The sequence below is a fragment of the Mauremys reevesii genome, linkage group 12, assembly GCF_016161935.1.
Source record: "Mauremys reevesii isolate NIE-2019 linkage group 12, ASM1616193v1, whole genome shotgun sequence".
Lineage (NCBI taxonomy): Eukaryota > Metazoa > Chordata > Testudines > Geoemydidae > Mauremys > Mauremys reevesii.
In genome coordinates, this window is record NC_052634.1 from 27,357,766 (window position 1) to 27,371,297 (window position 13,532).

General features: G+C 49.5%; 3 non-coding genes across 3 annotated transcripts; 1 reads left to right on the forward strand and 2 right to left on the reverse strand.

The window, feature by feature from the left end:
* Positions 1 to 5,017: 5,017 nt before the first annotated feature.
* LOC120376550 lies at positions 5,018 to 5,234 on the forward strand. The gene has a single exon (XR_005587408.1). It is a non-coding gene; the product is annotated as a small nucleolar RNA U3 (small nucleolar RNA).
* A 4,342-nt stretch (positions 5,235 to 9,576) lies between these two features.
* TRNAT-UGU lies at positions 9,577 to 9,650 on the reverse strand. Its single transcript has one exon. It is a non-coding gene; the product is annotated as a tRNA-Thr (tRNA).
* A 1,895-nt stretch (positions 9,651 to 11,545) lies between these two features.
* Positions 11,546 to 11,627, reverse strand: TRNAS-GCU. Its single transcript has one exon. It is a non-coding gene; the product is annotated as a tRNA-Ser (tRNA).
* Positions 11,628 to 13,532: the final 1,905 nt, after the last annotated feature.

Here is a 13,532-nt window from a genome sequence, read left to right on the forward strand (position 1 = left end):
ATTGGCAGGGAGCCCGGGGGTGCAGGGCCTGACTCCCCTACATTCCGTGACAGACACCCTCCCCCTTCCACACTTCACACTCACCTCATCACAAACTCACCCACGGCCCCTTTGGCTTCTCAAGCGCCTCTGGAGGGACGCAGCTTCCCAGGCACGCAGATCCTTCCCTTCAACGCGCACTGGACAGACATTCGAAACACAGCCCTTTCCAGGAGGAATGCGCTGCTTTTGGACCCTGGTGCCCAGCAAGAAGTCCTGGGACTCTTTTTCTGATGGATGAACCCCACTGACTTGCCTTTACCAAGCAGAAACTAAAGACCGGCTGATGGCTCTCTTTGCAAACGGACGCCATCAGACTGAGCCACGAGGCGTGCTGCAGGGTAGCCCCTCCCCACCAAAAATTAATGCCGTCACCTGGATTTGAACCGAGGTTGCTGCAGCCACGGCGCAGAGTACTCACCACTATATGATCACGGCCAGGCGCTGTGGGCACACGCAGCAGCCCAGCAAAATTGCTCAGCTCTGCGCTCTCGGGGCGGCCACCTACCTTGCCGGCGGCCACAGGTATTTCTCAAGTCTCCCCATTACAGTCACAGGTAAATGCTGAGCAAAGGAAAAAATAGAGGAAGCCAATCCCACGCCTGTCCCTTTTTCTGTCTTCCTCCATCCCTGGACCAAGTCCCTCCCCGTTTGTCTGGGCCATTGTCCTCATGCCCCTGGCCAGCCTATTTCCCTTTGCCGCTCTGAAACGTGCCCCCACGTGCAGGCCCCAAAGCTGGGCCCGGGGGCGGAAGGCCAGGGAGAGGCTTTGGCTAGGGCCAGCGTGTCCTTGCGAGGTAATTGTCTCTCTGGAGGTGAAAGTCATCAGTTTGGGGTGCGAAGGGAAGTGGCCATAGAAGGAGAATGCAAGGCATGGGGTGGGCAGGCCAGGGATTTCTTTGTTCCCCCCTTGAAAAGGGGTCACCCTCCCCATTGGGGAATCGAACCCCAGTCTCCCGCGTGACAGGGGGGATACTCACCACTATACTAACGAGGAAAGGGGCAAAGGGAAGGGCCCCAGCTCCCACAGACCAGCTACGGTCAGCGTACACCTACACCGTTGCATGGGCCCCAGCAGGCAACAGCACCCCTGGCCCTCTTCTGCTTCCCAAAGGCTTTGGCCGCAGCAACAGCCCTGGGAAAAGCCCTGGCCCAGCCGGACGCCTTTTCGGGCCTACACAGCTCCTCACACAACACCCGCCTGGGACCTTGCCCTCACCTACCAGCTCAGCAGCACCTTTTTTCCTCTCAAAACCTCCTCTTCACACCCTCCCCCTTCCACACTTCAGACTCACCTCATCACAAACTCACCCACGGCCCCTTTGGCTTCTCAACCGCCTCTGGAGGGACGCAGCTTCCCAGGCACGCAGATCCTTCCCTTCAACGTGCACTGGACGGACATTCGATACACAGCCCTTTCCAGGAGGGAATGCGCTGCTTTTGGACCCTGGTGCCCAGCAAGATGTCCTGGGACTCTTTTTCTGACGGATGGACCCCACTGACTTGCCTTTACCAAGCAGAAACTAAGGACCGGCTGACATAGGCGGCAGGTTTGTATAATTTTTGGTGGGGCCCAAAATGGTGGTGCCCCCCTGCTCCCGCCCTGTAAGTTGATATAAAATGAAGCTACAACGCGTCAGTGCCACAAGATTACAAGGGTCAATTAAAAGTGGAAAGTCAGATGCAGCACTTGCCTACTTCAATATACAGTATTATATTTTGTTGCACCTGTTGTGATGAAGTGGGAATGTTCTTAATATTTTCTCTGAATACTGTGTGGGTGCCTCAGTTTCCCCTGCAAGATGCCAACTGAAGGTGTTGCGAAGAAAGAGATCAGGTGGCCTCCCTGTCTGGAAGAGACACAGAGGCCAGAGGAGGGAGTGTCAGTTTGGAGCTGGCTGGGGAAATGGGGAGAGACCCAGAACTTGGTTCTGGGCTCCCCACCCCCCAAGATGGACCTGACAGAGGGGTTCTGTTTTCTGTACCAACAAGCTCTGTTTAAACTGTGTTCCCGTCATCTAATAAACCTTCTGTTTTACTGTCTGGCTGAGATTCACATCTGACTGCGGAGTTGGGGGTGCAGGGACCTCTGGTTGCCCCAGGACCAGCCTGGGCAGACTCGCTGTGAAAAGTGCATGATGTGGAAGGGCATGCTGAATGCTCCGAGGTCAGACCCAGGAAGGTGTAAGCTTCTTGCCCTGGAGACAGTCTGCTCCGAGAGAGGAGGCTCCCCCAGAGTCCTGACTGGCTTTGTATGGAGTTGTTCCAAAGCATCCCAGCATCCCCTTCCACACCATGCGCTTCCCGGAAGTCCGCACAGGCACTGACACTCCCTCCTCTGGCCTTTGTCTCTTTTCCAGGCATTAGGAGGCCACCTGATCTCTTTGTTCTCCAACACCTTCAGTTGGCACCTTGCAGGAGCGTGGCCCAGGCCATCAGTTGCCCGGAGAGAGGGTTGCGGCCATTCTCTGTGCAGATGGCATCACACTGGCCCTCTAGGGCTCTACAACAATCACACCCCCTTATCCCACCAACTAGATCCTTGAGAAATGCATAGGGGAAACTGAGGCACCCACGCAGTATTCAGAGAAAACATTAAGAATATTCTCACTTCGTAACACCTGTATACGACTAGTTATACACTTTAAAGGGTGTAAAATAATCAAGTATTGTGCTAAACACAATGATACTCCAAACTGACCACCAAATTTAAATTGAGTGTTTTTCCCCTCAAGTGAGGGCTCTGGGGTGGGGCTGGGGATGAGGGGTTGACAGTGCAGGAGGGTGCTCAGGGTTGGGGTGCTGGGGGTGCAGGCTCTGGGGTGGGGCAGGGCTGGAGATAAGGAACTTGGGGTGCAGACAGGCTACCCCAGGGCTAGGGCCAGAGAGGACCCCCCCCCCAGGCAGCACACTCACTCTGCACCACGGTCACTGCACATGCTTCACAATCATCATCACTGTCAAGTATCAGAGAGGTAGCCGTGTTAGTCTGGTTCTGTAGAAGCAGCAAAGAATCCTGTGGCACCTTATAGACTAACAGATGTTTTGCAGCATGAGCTTTCGTGGGTGAATACCCACTTCTTCGGATGTGTATCAGTATTAAATTGTTTGTTTAAAACTTATACTCTGTGTGTGTGTGTGTGTGTGTGTGTGTGTATATACACACAAACAATCTTTTGTCTGGTGAAAAATATTTCCCTGGAACCTAACCCCCTCATTTACATTAATTCTTATGGGGAAATTGGATTCGCTTAACATTGTTTCACTTAAAGTCACATTTTTCAGGAACGTAACTACAAGGTTAAGTGAGGAGTTACTGTATAGACTGCTAGTTGGAAAAGCGAGAGGGGAGAGCACAGACTGAGTGGTTAGACTTTGTATACTGAATAAAAGAAGGAGTTTTTTCAGTGTACCAGAAATCTAGTTATGAGGAAGGTTAGATATAATAGCTTTATTTAGAAACTTGCATAACGCTTAGGTGCAGATAGTCTGGTTTTCTTTTTGCTGGGATGGGTTTTGAGTAAATCATTAGTCTGCTTGGTTTCTTTCATAATCTGAAGTGGATTGAGCCTCTAAATCCTTCTACTCCTCCCCTCTCCCCCTCAAATGTGAAGGGGAACAACCTCAACCTTTTGTCTTATTCTGCTTTGTAGGAGAAAGATGCTCTATTTAAATAGTCATGATCCATTTAGGTTAATTCTTATGCTGAATGGCGGGTAGGAGAGGGTATAAATCATTGGAGACTCTTGCCCCACTCCCTGTGTGGCCTGTGTTTTTCTTTGTTTTAAAATGAGACTGTCTAGTTTTTATGTAAATATATTTGGGGGGTTTCACTCATATTTATATTGCTATGAATTTCATGTGCTCTTGTCTCACAGCAGACAGGGGGGAAAAGCCTGTGGCAATGGACTTTGCAAAATTATAGACTAGTGATTCTCAACCTGTGGCTCAATCAACAGCTGCGGCCGATGTGGCATCCTCAGGGCCATACAGGTAGTATATAGTGTGTGGATTCTGCTCACATAACACAGAGAAAGTTGCCTATGCAGCTCACAATAGTAAATAGGGTCAGACCAGAAGATATCTTCTTTCCAAGTGGGAATTGTGCAGGGACGAACAACAGACCTAGTGCAGCTGTGTTGCCACTGTCTGCTAGCACTGAACTGGTTCAGAATGCCTTGGTTCAAGTGGCACCAGTTCTAAAAGTAAGGGTGATTTAGTGCTGTGGTTCTCAAACAGGGGTATCCAATGGTCTTCCAGGGGGTACATCAACTCATCTAGATATTTGCCTAGTTTTACAACAGGCTACATAGAAAGCACTAGCAAATTTGTAACAAATTAAAATTCATACATTGATTTGTTTATACTGTTCTCTATACTATACACTGAAATGTAAGTACAATTCAAGTGATTTATTTTTATAAATATTGCATCTGATTTTGTAAGCAAGTAGTTTTAAGTAAGTGAGGTAAAACTTGGGGGTATGCAAGAGAAATCAGACTCCTGAAAGGGGTACAGGTGTCTCTAAAGGTTGAGACCCACTGATTTAGTGCAGGTACCACCGGTAACATAGAACCCTGCAAAAACTTTTAGTGCAGATGAATTTGAGAGCAAGCTGGAGAGAAACAGCTACGGAGCATGCTAGAAAGGGCTGACCTGTCCGCATTGTCTGTGCCTGACAAGCTGTCATGTGGTACGGAAGAGCCTGTGAGAGGTATGGCAAAGCAAGAGGGTTTGATTAGTTGCTAGGAGCTCCACATGCTAATCAGGAGGTGTGTTTCTGTAAATAGCGACATAAACATCTTCTAATGGCCAGTCTTCTAAAGCTGTCTCAATTGTGCTTTAATGAAATGGGAACCTGGTTTTAGATTTTTGTTCTTTAATTCGCTGGGGGTGAAACCCCTTGTATGAAAACATTCACCATGGGAAGAAAGCTTGCGCACATTAGCCTGGGTGTGTAGCCGAGCACAGCTTTATTAAGACTATACTTTCAGGGGTCCTTTCTATAGTTTGTAACTAGAGAATTGTGGTTGAAAGTGTCTGACCTTGCTAACCACGATGAGGAGTTAAAGTGTTCTCTTCTGAGCATGAAGTGTGTGGACAGTGTTGCTTTAGTGCATCTGCTGTCTGCTATTGATGACTGTTCTTGCTTTCCTTTTAGGAAGTTGAGAAGAAGAGAACACAGACTGAGTGGTTAGTCCTTATAAAACAAATTTAAAAATAAATGTTTTGGTTTTCTTTTTTGTTATCTGAGCTTGTTTAAAGCTGTTGTTTAGTGGCAAGTCTTAATTTCTTTTAGTAGAATTTGGAAGAAAAGTAAAGGTAGTGTGAAAACTGGTGTTTTAAAGGTTTCTAATTCAGTTCTTACTGAAAGTTTTTTAAATTTTCTTTATGCTGCTCTCTCTCTCTTTTTTTCTTGTAATCTATTTCAGAATTTAGGTAGGGTTCTGTGTCTGCATGTTCTTTTCCTTTTGCACTTGCTTCTCTCTTCTTCCCTTCCCTTTTTTTGGGAAGCCCCTATTTTTACTTCTCCTGCTCTGGCAGGGGGTACGCAGTTTGCTCTTGGCCCCAAGCCCATCAGACAATCCACACAGGATCTGAGAGTTGCTGTCTCTTGGCCGTATAGTGGGTAGAGGGTTCTAAAGCTGTGTCAGGGTATGTCTACACGATGGGATTATTCCGATTTTACAGAAACCGGTTTTTGGAAACAGTCAAGTGAATGCGGCCACACTAAGCACATTAATTTGGCGGTGTGCGCCCATGTACTGAGGCTAGTATCGATTTCCAGAGCGTTGCACTGTGGGTAGCTATCCCATAGCTATCCCATAATTCCTGCAGTCTCCCCCACCCATTGGAATTCTGGGTTGAGATACCAGTGCATGATGGGGCAAAAACAGTGTCGTGGGTGATTCTGAGTAAATGTCGTCACTCAATCCTCCCTCCATGAAATCAACGGCAGATAATCATTTCGCGCCCTTTTCCCTGGATTGCCTGGGCAGACGCCATAGCATGGCAACCATGGAGCCCGTTCAGCCTTTTTTTCACCGTCACTGTATGCCTACTGGATGGTGCTGACAGACACGGTACTGCAGTGCTACACAGCAGCATCCCCTTACCTTTGCAAGTTAGCAAAGATGGTTGTTAGCCATACTGTACTGTCTGCTGCTTTGCTAATTGACAATGACAGTTATAAGTTATACTGTACTATCAGCTGCTGTCATGGGTGCTCTTGGCCAGCCTCAGTGAGATCAGCTGGGGGTGCATGGACAAAAATGGGAGTGACTCCCCAGGTCATTCCCTTCTTTAAGTTTTGTCTAATGGAAAGTCAGTCCTGTCTAGACTATCAGGCAAGCCAATTAAAGACCCAGACAGGCAAATGGTGGCTCCAGGTCAGAGCCCCAGACATCCAGCAGAAATGATGAGCTGCATGCCATTCTAGGGGGTGCCCCTGCAACAACCCCACCCATTGCTTCCCTCCTCCCCCATCTCTCCTGGGCTACTGTGGCAGTTATCCCCCCATTTGTGTGATGAAGTAATAAAGAGTACATGAATTTGAAACAACACTGACTTTATTGCCTCTGCAAGTAGAATTCAAAGGCAGGAAGGGGAGGGCAGCCTCCACCTGCTATGATATTCCAGGCAGGACTGAATCTCCATTAGACAAAGCTTAAAGAAGAGAATGACCTGGGAGTCATTCCCATTTTTGCCCAGGCACCCCTGGCCGACCTCACTAAGGCCAACCAGGAGCACTCACGGGACGACGATGACAGATATCAGTCCTCACATACCATCTGCCCTCAGGAAGGGAAAGAAAGGGGATGCTGCTGTGTAGCGCTGCTGCACCGTGTCTGCCAGCAGCATCCAGTAGACATACGGTGACATTGAAGAAAGGCGAGAAACAATTTTTTTCCGTTTGCTTTTTTTGCGGGGACACATACCTGACCCACCCGTGACAATATTTTTGACCCTTCAGGCTTTGGGAACTCACCCAAGAATTTTCTTGGCTAGCTTCACCTCTGCACCAACTTGCACTTTTCCTATGTGAGCCTGGCTAGCTCAGTTGGTAGAAACAGCAAAGAGTCTTGTGGCACCTTATAGACTAACAGACGTTTTGATATAAACTCGTAGTGTTGACCGGGCCAGAGAGAGCAGCAGGTTTCCCCTATTGTTTCTTGCTCGTGTTTTCTTGACTAGTTTCTCCTCTGCACCAAGTTGCTCCTGTGCTTCATGAGCCTGACTAGCTTAGTTGGTAAAGTATCAGACTTTTAATCTGGGGATCCACAGTTCAAATCCATGGTCAGGTGATAAACTACTCATGAAGATCTTAAACTGTCTGTCTCATGTCCTCTTTGATGTTACTTTTTCTCTGCAGGATTTTGCCTTTCCTCAGACGGGCCTTTTTCTGTGTGGGTTTGAAGGGCAACTTCCTGACAGCCCCTCTGTCCTTGCAGCCTGGAGGAATAAAGGCCTCTGGGCATAGAGCATGTTCCTCCCTGCACACACACACACACAGAATATCCTAAGCGATTAGAATCACCTGCTGCCTTCCCCTGTCCTGCTGGATCCGGAAATGAAGATGCTCTTCAGCCTAAACCCATGTCCCCTCTTTTCCCAGTGCCCCTCAGTCCCTCCTATGCTCACTGCTCCTCACTCCCAACCAGAGCCTGCTCCTCTTCACCCTTTTCCTCTGTCCCAACCCACAGCCCCCTCCTATTCCCAGTGCCCCTCAATCCCAACCCACAGGCCCCTCCTATTCCCAGTGCCCCTCAATCCCAACCCACAGGCCCCTCCTATTCCCAGTGCCCCTCAATCCCAACCCACAGGCCCCCCCCGTTCCCAGTGCCCCTTAGTCCCAACCCACAGGCCCCTCCTATTCCCAGTGCCCCTCAATCCCAACCCACAGGCCCCTCCTATTCCCTGTGCCCCTCAATCCCAACCCACAGCTCCCTCCTTCCCTCCAGCAGCAGGTGCTTCAGACCCCCTCAGGAAGATTTTCTTGCAAGGTTTCGTGTAGGAGTCTGCATGTGGATTTACAGTATGTTGGAAATAGGTTGGGTTGCTTGCCGAAATGATCACTGGTGGCTGGTGTTGGATTCCCAGTCTCCATGTTACAGGGGCAGGAGAAATAAAGGGTTGTTATCCTTGTTGTGTGAAGCGAGGGCAGCACAACTGTGCTTGGCAGACCCCGATTGGAGGGACTCACCCTCAATTCAATAGCACTTGCTAGGCAGGGGACGGGGGTTCCAAAGCCAAGTGGGCTGGGGTCTGGGTCCCAATACTAAAATTTAGGTGTTAGACCAACGTTAGGACAGGGTGGCTGGGGAGGGATGAGTGAGTCCCTAGACAACATAGTGAGTAGGGTGCCTTCTTATTTTCCCCCTTTTCCTCCCAGGCTGGCAGGTGAACTGTACAGAGGCACCTCTGGGCTTGCTCTGACTAAGGACAACAGCTGTGAGTGGGGTGCAGAGAGGGGATGACTCATGTTAAAGGACTTTTGGTTGCTGGAATTACAAATCGTAGGGAGAAGGACACTGCCCAGCTTATTTGGGGGTGGGTCTTTCCCTCGTGGTTTATGTTAATGTGTTGGGGCTGCTGACATGACTTCTGCTAACCCTGGGCTTACATTGCAGTGTAGACATACCCTGAGAGGGCATCTATACTGTGACAAAATCCCGCTGGCCTGGATGATCTGATTTGGGCTTCTGGGGCTCAGGTTGTGGGGCTAAAAACTGCAGCGTAGACATTTGGTCTCAGACTGGAGCCCAGGCTCGGAGACCCTCACCCCTCGTGGGGTCTCAGAGGCTGGGCTGAAGCCCAAGTGTCTACACTGTAATTTTATAACCCTGCAGCACAAGCCCCACAAGCCTGAATCAGCTGACCCAGGGTTTGAGAATAGTGACTTGGGAGTGTTAATGGCAGTGTAGACATAATGCTAGGCTATGTCCACACTGCAATGAAACACCCAGCGCTGTCCCGTGCCAGTGCAGGCTCCCAGGCTAGGGCCATGGGGTGGTAAATTTGCAGCGTAGACATCTCGGCTCAGGCTCAATACTGGGCTCTGGGAGCCCTCAAGGTTGGGAGGGAGTTTAGCAAGCAAACAAGGTAAAATGGCAGTGGAGTATTACCCTGGACTCAACGGCATTTCTCCATTGGTCTGTCTGCTTTGGGGCAGGGACAATAACACGTCCTGCTGCATTTGTTATTTCAAAGGGTGGTTTAGGATTTTCATTCTCACACATGGTGCACAAAGCAGGACTCAACCCTCGGTGTAAACTAAATGAGCTGCCCACAGGTTCTGGCAGCCACAATGAGCCATTCAGCCTGAGAGCCCAGACCTGCCCCTGTCCCAGAGGAAGCAGGATCATCTGTGACAGGCTGGAACACTGACCTATCAGCTCTTAACTCCCAAACTTTCAGTAAGTCTGTTATCAGTGCCTGTGAGTATAATTTAAACAACTATACTGGGCTGGACCAAAGAGCTCTGTGTTTTGTCCTCCCACAGTAGCCAATACCAGGTTGCCCAAAGGTTAGTCAATAAGGCACCACTGGGAATTGAACCCAGGATCTCCTGTTTACAAGACAGGTGCTTTAGCCAGCTAAGCCATGGTGCCTGCCTGTGGCAACAACACACTGTCTGCCCACACCTGACTCCCTGCCAACCCCACTGGGGCCTGACAAGCTTTGCTTGTGTTTGGATTCTGCAAAGCAGAGGAGCAGGTGAGGTTTTCCTTGCAAGCTCTGTGTGTGTGTGTGTGTGTGTGTGTGTGTGTGTGTGTGTGTGTGTGTGTGTGTGTGTGTGTGTGTGTGTGTGTGTGTGTGTGTGTGTGTGTGTGTGTGTGTGTGTGTGTGTGTGTGTGTGTGAGAGAGAGAGAGAGAGAGAGAGAATCTTTGGCCAGGTCTGCACTACAAGGTTACTTCAGCATCATTATATTGCTCAGATGTGTGAAAAACACACAACGCTCCCTCGGTCAGCAGTTTTTGGCTGGTGCACACACTGCAATACCACATCTGGCGACAAAATTGCCCTGTTTTGGTGACAAAATAAAACCACCTCGACGAGAGGCCTAGAGCTTTGTGCAGCAAACTTAAAGTGACAAATTGTCAGTGTAAATGCTGCTGGTCATTATATCACCATAACTGGCCTCCACCAGTATCCCACCATGCCTGCCGTGAACTCACCTGCCCTGCATTCCTGCTACAGAGGCTGGGCCCCTCCCCTTTCATAGCTCCAGAAAGTTCTGACAGCTGAGCCACTATCTATACCGGGATTAGCTTGATAGAACTGCATTGCCAGCCTAAGTAATGTAATTACACCAACCTAATTTTGTAGTGTAGACCTGTCCAAAGAATCACACACACACCTTGGGAGCAAAACTTCATCTCCTCCTCTGCTTTATAGAATACAAACACGAACAACACTTGTCAGGGCCCAGTGGGGATTGGCAGAGAGTCAGGTGTGGGCCATCTTTATCCCAGGAGAGATGGACTCTAAGGGTACGTCTCCATTGCAATGTAAGCCCAGGTGTGGCACGCTGTGCTCAGAGCAGCACCTGGAAGCCCTATATTCACCACTCTCATATAATGATGAGATGGTTTGTACAAAGTCTGCCTTGTGAGGTATCATTTCAAAAGTCTTGATCTGTTGAACATTAATATCGTGTTGGATTGTGTGTGCTCACATTGGTTGGGAAGTTATAAAGCTTTGCTCTGTGTGTGTTACTGAGATATGTTATGAGGTTGAGAAATGCCCCCCACCAGCCTTTCAGGTGCCACAAGGGAGGAGCCAGACTCGCTGCTGGCCCATTGAAGGGATCCACACTCCCAAGGACTAGCCCAGGAACTGTGTACAATGCAGGCTTCTCCGAGATAGCACAGCGACAATGGACACTGCTTGACTCACATGGTAGCAAAGGAGCTTCCTAGCAAGTTGGAAGAAACTATGAAAGAGGGGAAGAGACATCATGACCTGGCCTCTCTCCCCCACAACTCAGCAGCTGGAAACACACCTGGAGGACAAAGACTGAACTGAACTGACTCAGAAATCAGAAGAGAATAATAACAATAATACTTGCAAACCAAAGTCCCCAACCAGACTAGTATTGGTTTTTCAGCAGAAAATTTTCAGTTTGGGGAATTTTGTTTTCTCAGTCAGACTTTTCCAAGGGAAGCAGGGAGAAAATGTTTGAGTTGCCTCCTTCAGAACAGCTTGGCCTAGACACTAGCTCTGGTTCACTGTTCTGGCCTTGCTCGGATTGAGGGTATTTTAATAATTTGGGCAGGTCCCAGGTTGTTTGGGGGAGATGATGAGGATGTTCCCTTTTGAGATAAAAACTAAGAAATACAGCACTAGAGAATTTCTTTTTTTAAGAAATCTGGGATTTAGACATTTTATTTAAAGCAAGAGAGTTCTGAGTTTCTGATTGCAAGAAGCAACATTGTTTGATCTGTCATTGTACCAAAGGGGGAGATGATTGTCTACAAAGGAGGGGTGAAAACTCAACGCATCCGATGAGGATGGGATTTGAACCCATGCGGGCAGAGCACAATGGATTAGCAGTCCATCACCTTAACCACTCGGCCACCTCATCTCAGCTGGCAATGAAGAGACAGGAGGAGAAATCTAAGGCCAGCAGAGATAGGGACAATAAGGAGTTTTTAAATACTAAGCGGAAGCAGAGGCTGAATGAGCTCCCCCTTCACATCTAGTGAGGAGCTGGGGGAAAGACTTCAGGAACAGACCGTGTTTGCATAGACACCTACTCTGCCTAGCTATGCAGCATGATGGGGCCGCTTCCCCAAAATGACCAGTTTTGGCTGGTGGCGGGTTACAAATCACTTTAGGATTGAGTGGAATGAAATGTTATTATCCTTCCTGCATGAGTGAAGGGCAGCAGAACATACCTAGTCAGTCCTGATGGAGGGGTAGGTGGGTGAGGAATAGCTTTTATTGGACTGCATAGAAGTAATTGAGGATGTCACCCTAAACCAGTGGTCCCCAAACATTTCACACTGTGCCCTCTTATCCATGGCTGTGGCCCCTCGGAAGCCGCAGTCAAGAACCGGGGCTGGGAGTGGGGCTGTTGCTTGCTGGGGAGAGGGGTGCAGACAGGGGTAAGGGGGTCGAGGCTGAGCTGGGAGCCAGAGCCCCAGGCTGAGGGTGGGGTTGGGGAAGAGCTGGGACAGAGTGGGGCTGAGTGCTGCTCCCTCCATGGGGGCTGGCTCAGGCCCTGAGGTGCCCCCATGAATGTTCCTCTGTGTCCCCCTAGGAGTCATGCCCCACATTTTGGGAACCACTGACCCCTACTCGCTAAGCAGGGGCTAGTGATGCCAAAGCCCAGGGAAAGGGAGAACAAGTGCGGTGCCCCCAGCACTGGAGCCATGTGAGGGGCTGCAGGAGAGGGGCAATGGCTGGTGGCACAGGGAGATAAGGGCAAAGGGGGCACAGGAGGGGGAGGAGTTAGGGGTGAAGGAGGTGCAAGGGTTGGGAGTGCAGGGGCTAGCGGTAAAGGGGGAGTGGGGGTCATCCAGGGGCAATGGGGAAGTGCCAAAGTACAAGCTTTGCCCAGGGCCCCATTTCCCCTAATGCTGGTCTGAGCAAACAATTGGAAATGACCCTTCAGTGAGACCAGAACCATAGTGTAGAAAAGCCCCTTTGTTAAGTGGTGGTGGCTGAGGGCTTAGGGAGATGGGTTAAACAATAACAGGCATTTTTCTGTGGAGGTTTGATTCTTGCCTGCTAGACAAGGCTGGTGTGTGGTGTCTCCATGGCTGCACTTTCAGTGTCTGATCTGCCACAGGGAGCCAAGTCTAGACATATTCAGAGGCTCTATGCCAGGGTTTCTCAAACTTCCTTTTACTGTAACCCCCTTCTGCCAAAAAAAACCTTACTACATGGCCCTGGAAAGAGGGACCAAGCCCCTCCACACTGAGCAGAGGCAGGGGAGACAAAGCCTGAGCCCTGCCCCAGTTAGGGGAGGGCAAAACCAGAGCTTGAGGGATTCAGCCCTGGGTGGTGGGGCTCAGACTTTTGACTTCAGCCCCAGGCCCCAACAAGTCTAATGCCAGCCCTGGCAACCCCATTAAACAGGGTTATGGCCCACTTTGGGGTCCTGACTCACAGTTTGAGAACCACTGCTCTATGCTGAGGGGAGAGAGTTTTCCTGTGGGTGTAGTTAATTCACTTCCCAAGAGGTGGCAGCTATGTCAGTGGGAGAAGCTATATCGGTGGGTGTGCAAGCTGTGGTGTTTGCCACATTTAAGAAGTTTAATCAAACCCCATTTTTAAAACCACCTGTGGTCTGGGAATGGCAAAGGAGCTCGATGAAGCAGGGTCTGTCCTTCAAAGTCCTGGAAATCACAATTCCATACTCATGTTGTCATAGGGGTATAGCTCAGTGGTAGAGTGCTTAACTGCTAATGAAGTAGTCCTTGGTTCAAACCCCTGTGTTCTCTTCTAACCATTTTTCTTTTCTTTTTTTAAAAAGGAAAACATT